Raw genomic sequence first — 11,541 nt, 5'->3', positions numbered from 1 at the left:
CTCTTCATTTGCATTCACAGATTCGTCTGCACAAAAAACATAACACAAATCAGAACTGGAAAAACAAATACACAAAGGTAGTTTGTGTTCTGACAGTTCTACTTGGAGTGGCACTGTTTATCGCATTAAAGTTCATAGATGGTGAACTTCAATATTTTCTAGAGGGCTTATGTGCACTTCCTTCAAGTTGTAAAGATGAGTATACCAAAATAATGCTTGGAGTCAGCCTTGCTGTATTAATATCCGCAACCATTGCCGCCGACTTCTTTTCTGTGTGGTCACTTTTGAAGGTTTATACAGCACAAAAAACAGCCATACATCCGATTGCACAACCCGTGCGAAACGCAAATCAAATGAAATCTTACCAGAATCTTCTTATGCTTGTTGTAAGCCACAACATCAGTCTAATTCCTGCGATGGTACTGACAATATTAATAGCAGCCAAAAAGAACCCGGAAACAATACTTTTCAAACGTATTTCGCATATGTTGTTGCAGTTCAATGGTCTTGTCAACCCTATTAACTGTTTTTGTCGGATTAATGGGATTAAAACCATGTTGTCTGATGACTTAAACGCAATCAGACAAAAACTTTTACAGACCAACCGGTCTAGTGTCCTGGGTAGGTTGTTCTTTGACTGGCTTGCTCAAGGAAGAATAGACGTATGGCTCTCATCAAAGAATTTTCACTTTATGGACTCGATATCGAGTGAATATAAACTCTAAACGGTTTTTTACAGTGATCAAATTAAAGGTTGTGCTTTTTTTATTTTACCATAGATATTTCGATGATTTCATTTTATCATTGAATATTGGTGATAAATTTATTGTTGGTATTCAAAGTACACCGGAGCATTTTATTTCTGTTTTTTAAGTGTATTGTCCATGCATGTATCATTTGAATGCAAAGTTCAACACGCTCCTTTTAACATCGTATGATATTCAATGCATATTGTAAAAAAGGTCAAATTGTATTTATGGATGATTTTAAATGTAATCGTAGCGTTTTACAAAGAAACGATATGAATAAGCGACTGCTAAATTTAGTTATTGACTGCAATTTGTTAGCTATGTTGTACAATTGAATGGGGTGTAATAAAACATTTACCTGATATAACGGACGTTATACTGCTTTGTTGGAATACATTTTTGTGCAGTATGAGAGTATGTTTTGTGTATTATATAATTGCAAATGTTTGTTGCCTCAATGTTTCTAAGCATAAACCTATATCAATACTAAGGGCTATTCAGTTATATCCGTTGATAGAATTAATGAACAAGCTAAATGTATGCACTTGGAAAAGGTCTGCTCAGAGCATGTTGAATGTTATACGTCGAAACAAATTAAGAAATTGGAATCAATGAATGCATACAATTTACCTATTTGATAAATACATAAATATTATGTATGTTTGTTTATGTAAATATGTGTCTGAAGGTTCTGATAATGGCTTTGGAAGGAAGAGGATTATATAGCAAAAGTAAATATATAAACTGACGTTTGTACATGATGATAATAGCCTGTTTAAATTTTCGTCCATTAAATGCTTTTATTCTTACACAACACCCTTGTGCATCCAAAAGCTACAGTCTGAACACGACCTCTATACTTTATGTGCATATATGCGTAGTTCCATTATGATTCACCTCTCTGTGTGACCTTGACCTTCAAGATAGTGACGTGCGTTTTGTGCTTGACACGTCGACTGCGTGCATTGATTCTCTCTTGCACGACAAAGACTAAAATTTTAAAAACAGCACATATAAAAACATTAACAGAAACAACATTGAACTAATATAGTATTTACTTGTCATTGAATATGTTTGATTGTATTTAAACAAAAGAACAGCAACTAAGAAATTTAACGATTACATGAGATCATTTCAATAATTTTATATTAATCTTGAATTTAACACGATTGTATTTTTGGACGCCGTTGACTAGTATTGTGGACAACAGTTATTGAATGGAATACATCTCACTAATACATGATTGAAATAACATGATTGAAATAACAAATGACCTTTATTGCAGGATCAGGAAAGACAACTTTCTGTTCTTTTCCAACATTCAACCATTATTGGTTTTGAACCATACTACGCTGTTATTAAATCTAACCGCCGACACAAATGTTATATAATGTCAAACATATTAACCATTTTACAATGCGCATTGTATTTCAATGTTATAATTATAAGCAAATGAATACTATCATTGTTGTTTATCATGAAGTTTTTTTTTATCCAAGACATCGTACATAAATCCGCATTATTTTTATCATAGTTGATTATTTATAATACTACTCCATATAGTAATGACTACTTGAGACAATGGCTTGTTCACTTCAAATCAATTATAAACAGCATCCGGATTAAGTTTGCAAATCCGGAATTTTTGCAAACTTATTTCTTTTATTTTTCACCCAATGTTTTTGTTTTTTTTTTTAACATGTATTAGGTAATATTAATAAGAGATATTTTTTTTTTCCTGAAATTTGATTTAGAAATATGTTTTTTTAGCATTTAAAGTCAACTTTTACAATGGGAATCCCATTGGAAAATGGCCTTCCCATTGGAAGATGCCTTTTTCAAGCTTTTCCAATGTGAAAACTGGCTCATAATTTTAAAATTGAAATTGACTGTTTAATTAAGACTATTTTACACTCACTACATGAAAAATAATATATTCATTACAAATACAGAACCGATAGATTCATTTAAGACATTTGTTTGCGAATCCTTCCCATTAGTGACTCTTTCCAATTGGAGGATTCCCATATTCAAAGTGGGAAACTATGAACATTGGAAAATTCCAATTGGAAAATTTGGTGAATGGGAAAATTCCAATTGGAGAATAAAGTTCAGTTTTAAAATGGGAAATTTCCAATTGGAAAGACAGATAAGATTTTGTAATTGGAACATGTAGGAAATGGGGAAATAGAAAAATATTGTCATAATTTAGCAAACTGACACTTCTTAAATTCGCTGTTATACTATACAATGGTTAGCATGACGTCTAACCATCGCATTGTTTCATAAACCTAAAATCAGATAGTACAATTGTTTATCCGATTGAAAAAAAGACAAACAAAATAAAAAATAAAAAAAACATCTTTCATCAATGTCACAAAAACGCTGTCGTTAAGCTTGATTACATACATCTTACCATTTAACCGATTATTTTCAAGATTAAAGGCAACTAAAATTTGGTCAAGAATTAGCATTTATGAAGTTCTTTACAAATGTGAAGATGTACTGTACGGCAATATGAAGTCGAAGATATAAACTTTTTTACACTTCTATCTTTGTTAAAGACCACATGATTGTGTTCATATATTAACACAACTTATAAAGGAGTGGGAGAGGTGATGGAGATCTATTGTATGAAAAGGCTTAATTTATGGTATTTATGGGTAAAAATAGTGAAGGAACGACTCGCCATGCTGTCATTATTTCATGTACATCGTGCTATATGAAATTATTCTCGTTCACCAGAGTGATAGTGATATGCGTTCCACATTTGATTTATCACTATCAAACTTCTTGTGAATGAGAATGTGTGAATATGGTGTTGATAAATCAATGGTTCAGAAAATAAAACATATTTAGAATTTTGCAAAATAGAAGCCTGAACTAGAAGAATACTGCCATGACTGATGAGATGCAATGTGCCAGGCCGCAAAAGTTATATCAGTGAACATATTAACAGACAATTAAGATATTATATTCAAACAAGGGAACGTAATATGAAAACCTGTCGCTGCCATAGATAAAAAGTAATTGCAACGACGTAGTTCAATGAATTTGGTGTGATGTGCATTGTGTATGCCGCTTAAATGAAGTTATGAACAATTATTATGTCAGTGGGAATATTAACAGACAATTAAGATATCACATTTTAACCAAAGAAAAGATTATGAAAACAAGTCGCTGTCATAGCTAAAGTAATGCACCAGTCAATGGTAAACACGCCCCCGCCCCCCCCCCCCCCCCAGGCCCGGGGGATAACCGTGGAAATGGGCTGTGTTTTGACCTTCCAGGTGGCCCCACAGTGCCGGGTGAATGCGGTGGTTTTGTGTTCGCGCCAAAATAGCGGGGAATTCCGCTATTTTTCGAACCTGAGTAAGGGCGGGGGGGGGGGGGGGGTTCAAGTGGCTGGTGCATAAATGCAGCTGTGTAGCTTAAGGAATTTTTTGGTCGAAACACTACCGGATTAAGCGCCCGGCGTGCGCCTCCTCTTAAATAATCAAGTTTACTGTTTTCATCAATATTGTAGAAACAAAGGTAATAAAATATGCTCATAATGAACCATTTCCGACTACATATTATTAAAATTTCCATGAGGGACTAACCCCAAATTCTCGTAAAACAGTTCATGCAATATACTTTCGGTTCTGAGGGAGGAGCACATGTCAAAAGTTGCACCCCTAAGTTAGACCCCTCTAACATCAATTCATGGATCCGCACCTGCAAAGTGCCATGTTTCCGCAAGCTGTGAGATTTAATAAAAACGCTACTGTTTCTGGGGCCGTGATTACGAAGTTCGTAATCACTGCTTCTGTTGTAATAAACCAAGATGATACTTGACTTCTACTACATGTGGAAACTCACTAAACCGGATCTCCACAAAACCGGAATCCTCGGAATACCGGACTTTTTTCAGAGTCCCGGCTTTCCCCTTCTATTTTCAATGTAAAAAAATCCCTACAAAACCGGAACCCCGGAATTCCGGATACCGGACAAAAAACGAGAAAAATTGTTAATTGTCAACGTAATTTTACCTCACAAAACCGGACGCATATTTGTTCAAACATGTCAAAATGATTTTGTGTATTAGGAATTCGCGAATCGTGTGTCACTTTGTTTTGACAGCCGGTGCGTCGTAAAATAGTGCACCTGTGATGTTGTGTTATCTCGATAATCGATAATGATGATTGCGCTGTGGATTGACTGCCGCATGATAATCAAACTTGTGAAAAGAAAATTGATTGAAACATTAATTTGTTTGTTGCAGAAACTAAAGAACTAGAAACGGTTATTAAGTTATCATTTTGGAGCGTTGTTTTATCTAAAGACTTCTATGATTGAATCAAATTAGAGCGGTGCGTTAATTAAACTATCAAACATACTAAACAAGCATTAAATTACAGATAATCGGATAATTTGTTTGTTACTCAAACTTTTTGATAACTTTGTGTTTTCATTTTATTCCAGTTTTCAACTTACCTTTAAAGATTAACTCAGTTAATATTATGAGTAAACTTACTCCGAACATCAAATCCTCACTAAACCGGAATCTTCACTAAACCGGAAATTTTGCCCAGTCCGGAACTTGTCCGGTTTAGTGAGTTTTTACTGTACTACAAGTTACCTGCATTCACGTGCATTATTTAGCGCATTATTGCTATGTGTTTCACAAGATTTATACCCTGTGTACTGCTAAGATTGAGCATTCTCAAACATTTATTGTTGAAAAAGATTTTAGCTGATAGCTATTTTCTATTTGTTTGAAAATGATGAAAAACATAATCTTATATATTCAACCTCAAGTCAGTTTCCGAGTCTTAATTTTTAGAGGCTACAAAAAATATTCCTGGTGTGTACAACATTTAAGGTAAAAGACAGACACAAACACATGCATGCCATATTTTTGAGAGGCTTTGCAATGGATTTTAGTCTGAATTCCAGGGAATATTGGTCTAAAGTCAAGCTGATTTTGATCTTAATTCCAAGAGATTTTGGTCTGAATTCCAGGGTATTTTCGTTTAAATTCCGGGGTATTTTGGTCTTAATTTCAGGGGATTTTGATTTTAGACCAAGGAATTTAATGAAACTAAGCACAATATCAACATTTATTACAAATAAGACTAAATACAGAAATCTGAATGCATATTTACTTATATTTATTTAATGCTCTAGTATACATACAATAAAGGAATAAATAATATATTATGAAATTATAATCAATTGTCAATGCATAGGATAAATATATAATACATAAAAAACAAGACAGAATTTTTACAAATTGTACTATGCACATTTACTTATTTTAATAAGTGAATTATCATAGCACTGCGCATAGTAATATTCTTCATTCGTACCAAAATTAAACAAATAATGATCTGTATTATAAGAAACAATTTGAAAAAAAAGAGAAAAAAAATACTTTCATTACTTAATTTATTGCTTAAACATACATTTTTCCATCCTTTTATGAATTTCAAAAAGCATTGCATTATTCTTCATATGACAAACAAGAAATAAAAATAGTTTATGTATGTATTCATCTATTTTATTTTATTTAAACAATCATTTGATATTAGTATACTTTTGTTCTTACAAATCATGCAAGTAATTTCACTTTCAATAAATTGAGAGTTAATAAACAGTCACATCACAAATTCCTTATATTGGACCTTGTCAGATGGAAAGCTATTATTAAGGACCCAAGTGATATTTGTTCCTGCATTTGAACTGCCTTATTGCAGCTAATTAGAAAATTTGCATTGGATGTTACATATTGAGGTTAATTAAGGGCTATAATCCTTGTCCCGACAATTTTGAAGATAGAAAGTTATGAATTGGTTAAAAGAAAATTTTGAAGTGAGGAATATAGGCAATGTAATCTTTACAGATATACAAAAATGATTTACAGATACATATTCAGACTTATCGACATTTTACTTAATATCAAAAGGTTCTTACAAATTATTAATAATATTATTCTTCATATAGATATATACACACATTATTTAGTAAACAGTATTGTTTCGACAATTTAAACAAATATATCGTTAAAAATCAAATGTTGCTATATACAGTCAAACCTGTATTAAGTGGCCACCCTTGGGAAATGGTCATAGTTCTTTGCCCGTCTTTCGTTTAAAATCCATGCATTCAAAACGCTCTGAACGTTTGCTCTTTTATTTATGAAGTGATGCTGCAAAGGAAACATTTTGACCAAGGCAAGCTATGTTGTGCCATTTATATATAAAGATATCAGATAAATGTAACAACCTCGCTTTGAAATTTGATCTCATATCCTATATTCGTCTTATAATGTAAACCGCAAATTCGACCAATCAACTGTTATCTTATTCATGTCACCTTTTACACTGTTTGTAAAAAGGGCATACATCGTTTGTCAATACTGTTTATAACAACACAGAATAAGGAACAGAGACGTGCTAATAAAATGTTCTTACTTACACATCTTCATCTTCGTTGTACGATGTATTGCATTTGTTTTACAAACTCGTGTTCAACTCATTTTGAAATTGTTTTTATATCAAACTGAACAAACAGTAACAGACACATTAACAAAAGTAGAATTATTAGTTCGCTAAAGTAAAATGTGTGTTGTTTATAGTTAAAAGGTACAAAAATAATACCGCCTAAGCATATTAACCATCACCTTAAAACATTACCGTTACGGTTATTTAATAATAATTTGTATGTCCCTTAAGCATGTATATGTTGGGAATTTTCCAACTAAACCACTTCTAATACATTTTACCACTTTGATAGATAAAAAAATGAAACGATTAGTGATGGACAAATCGGTTTTTTTACGTATATTACAATGGATCAGGCGGAATAACTGCAAGTATTTATCAAGCAGTCAACTTTTATTGGTTGTAGAACGTACTTTCTTTCGCCATTTCTTTTCAAAGCGAGTGCATATTGCCTTTGAACCTAGGAACGAAGTTTTTCTAACAAAGGCGTATTCCGTAAACATCTTATTGTGTTAGTCATGTTAAAATACTTTTAACTTTGGACAGGTGCGGGTAAATTGTTTTAAACAACCCATGATGCATTCAATCATCTTTCCATGAACCATTCGTGTATGCAAATCAACCTATAAGTATTCATAACCGGACTTCTTTCTTTTAACAACTTATGACGTCACGTCATAGTAGGAAGTTGTTTACATTTGAAACAACATTTATTATGTGTATTTTCCTTCTATAAGAATAGTTTTGGGTTAAAATAAAGCAAAAACTGAACGATAAACCTTTTAAAAAGATTAATCTTTTTTATGGTCTATGATTAATGATATTAAATTGATTGCGGAGAACTGGAAGCTGAAAGTTTGTCTGCAGCACAGAGTACATGGCGGATGATTTGTCAGATTTCGACTTGTTAAAAGATCGTTCTGGTAGTTTTAAGTTGATTAAGCCGGAATTGAGTGAGGAATTTGCTGCTACTGCGATATCTCCAGAAATTGAAGAACTGATGAACATTTCTTTCGATGATTTGAAACAAATAAGTACTGTTAAAAATATTGTCTTCTAAGGCAAGGAATAATGGAAGATACATTTCATAGTTTAAACAAGTCGCCTTTACGTGTATATCGTACCTGAAAAGTGTTGTTGACACGTTTCAAAATGGGAAAAATGAGTAGTCGACAGTCATTACTGGTCTTATTGTTACTAAATTTAGCTCCACGTGTCTTCAAGACGACGATGTATTCATACGCATGGGAAGGCTTTATACTACTTGGAATTATCGGGTGATATATTGCGGATCTTGGATAATAGCAAAATAAAAATGTTCTTTTATTATTTTGTAGTTGTAATTGTAAGTATTGAATATTATATTTTTCCCGTCACTTCATACATCAATGAAACACAGAAAAATAATGTTCAATTTTTAATGGAGTACCTTGCATAGCATAAGTCGTATTTTTTAACTCAATTGTTCTCTTTTTAACTATATTTGAGACCAATCAATATATAAAGAAAACGTTACACGACATGGAAGGCTGTGTTGTATGATGAGCATATAACATTACTAGCATATAATATTAGCATATAACGTTGCAAAGCTGAAAGTAAATGAAAAGGATAATATTTTATTTATCTAAACCCATGACCCATTCGTCTTGAAATTACACTGTCGTGTAAAAGCGGCGCATGTACCGAATCTGCAGATCAATTCTTCAGATCTGATGAGATCTCATTTGGTAACTTTCGAACAGAAACACAAACTGACTAGGTATAATAAAGTGAATATCCTAAAACGGCTAGGCCATTAAATTATTTGGCACTAGTTATTAACATACCGATACATTTAAATTGTGCTGCTACTGTTAAAGAGAAACCACAGTTGCTTGAAGTTGTACTGTTTGGTTGAATTTGGAAGATTAGAGATATAAATTAATACTTATGTGAAAAACTACAGAAACATGCTCAGTAACCAAACGTTTAAGCAACTTACTGAAATGAGAGACGTTACGAGTCTTTGTTCCACATCGGTTAATTAGACAGTGACTTAATAAGAGCCAGGTATGTATAAATATAATAGGCCATTATGGTTACAGTTGTACCAGCAACAAAATGAGAAAGAAAAAGAAAACACAGCTCCAATAATTATGATTTTTAAGCATATTTACAAACATACATTTACCAGACTAACACTTACTGCTGTACTGTAATATTACGGTTACGGAAATGATACATCAGAGAAACATAAACCAACACTTGCAATAGAAATATTCTTTGACTGTATTTATTTAAAGTGTCATCATTTAAGAAGCAGAATACACGTATTCAACGAAATGTCATGAATTAATTTAAGTGATATTTTCACATATTTCCCTCGTTGTTGTCTTCAGGATGCATCGAAAATTATTCTGTCATAATTTCAAACACTTAGTCAGTTGGTGTCTTTTTATCTGTTCTTTTTCGGTATTTTTTCCAATAAGGCTTTTCACAAAAGTTTCCGTGTTCGCTATACTATTTAATAATATCATTCAGTGAATATAGTTCATCTTTTCAAATACTTTGGTAAAAGGTTCTCCACAAGTTTGTCCTCGTTGGCAGAAAGGTAATGAGCGGAATGAACTTTTCTGTGAAAATCATGCCCTTCCTTGCTTTTCTACACATTTCCAAGTGTTCCTTGTAGACTTTGATGATGTACCACAGAACGAGGTTTATCAATTTTTAAAGGGCATATAATCCATGATAAAATGCGAATTAATATTTTTGCTCTTGATCTCGATCCCAGTATAATTGGATATTGAGTCAATTTGTGAACGTCGTGAAGTTTACTCAATACTTTATAGGTTTCTATAAATATCGTGCATAAAACAATAATACTTTGTTAAATTGCGAAGTATGTTGACAACATTACTTTAATCCTGGAAAAGTGTCTGCTCCACAGTTTATCACTGAACAAAAGTTTACCTTAATGCAAGTAAGTTTGTTAAGTATATACTCTAATGCAGCTCAATGCAGCATACGTATACATGCAATGCACGTTGAAATTTTACTACAGAAATGCTTTAGTTTGTTAATCAAATTAAACAGGCCCTAAACAGGCTCTTCACTTCTTTTCTAAATGTAGCAATACATAAGAAATACACATAAAAGTTCACTGCAGAATTAAGCATTTTTAAGCTTAAACATAGTTCAAATAATATCGCGTACAATGTAGCGTCCATTTCAAATATATTATTTGGGACAAAGGACTCAAGCAGCCACATGAAGCTAATTGGAAACATTGTTATAAAGAAAACCAGACTAGCAGCGACAAATAGTTTTGTTAAGGACTGCTGGGTATTTGATGTATTGCATGATTCATATTTCTAGAAGTTATTTTCACATACATTATTATGCAGCCGATGGAAATGCAAATAAACGGAGCAACAAACTCAAAAAAGAATCTCAATAATTCTTGAAACAAAAAATTGTTATAAGAAAAATCGAAATAATACACTCCGATGACATAGAAAAAGCTCACAACAACACTTGCAGTAGCAACTGTGCACATTGCAATTACTCCACCTTTGATGGTACAGATTCGCTGAACTTTGAACGGTAACATCACACTAAGAGCCCTTTCAACGGTGATCATCACAAGGATCCAGTTGGAAAAACATGTAAATGAAAAGTGTCCGACTTCAAACACTTTACGCAGTGCATAGCTCGCATCAAAAAATGGAATAATTGCAGCGGCTACTATATTTACTGCCGTAAGGGTAACATCAGACACAGCCAATGCACAGAAATAGAAACGAGTAGTTTTTGCACGACTTCGACTGCCTTGTGGAGTTTTACACATACTGATAATAATAACTGTATTCCCAAACAACGATAAAAACAGATACACTGAATAAAATATGATTCGATATATCAATAATGAATCCATGTTTGCTATATTTCTGGAGCTACCCAACAATTTATGATCAGATGTGACTTCAGCTGCAGCCCGTACTAATATATATACAAGATTATGTGATCATATTGTTTACTAAGTGGCACTACTTATAAGTGTAATTAACAGAAACATATTTTTCGTACATTCAAGCAATTATTCAACTTTGTTCAAACCAAGTACGTTTAATCTAGAAACTATAGTCATTGGAGATAAAGGCCATACAAGGCACTGATTGTCTACTTAATGTCTGATTACGCGATAACGTGATTGCAGCATTTGTAGAAAAGGTGAAATGTAAATGATATACTTATGAAATACCAACAAACGCAATACGCAATTTTGTATCATTTTATGCTAATTTGCATGTACATTATATGAATAT

Source organism: Mya arenaria, chromosome 8 (assembly GCF_026914265.1).
Source record: "Mya arenaria isolate MELC-2E11 chromosome 8, ASM2691426v1".
Taxonomy (NCBI): Eukaryota; Metazoa; Mollusca; class Bivalvia; order Myida; family Myidae; genus Mya; species Mya arenaria.
The sequence above is the reverse complement of the archived record's forward strand: the minus strand, read 5'-3'. Positions refer to the sequence as shown.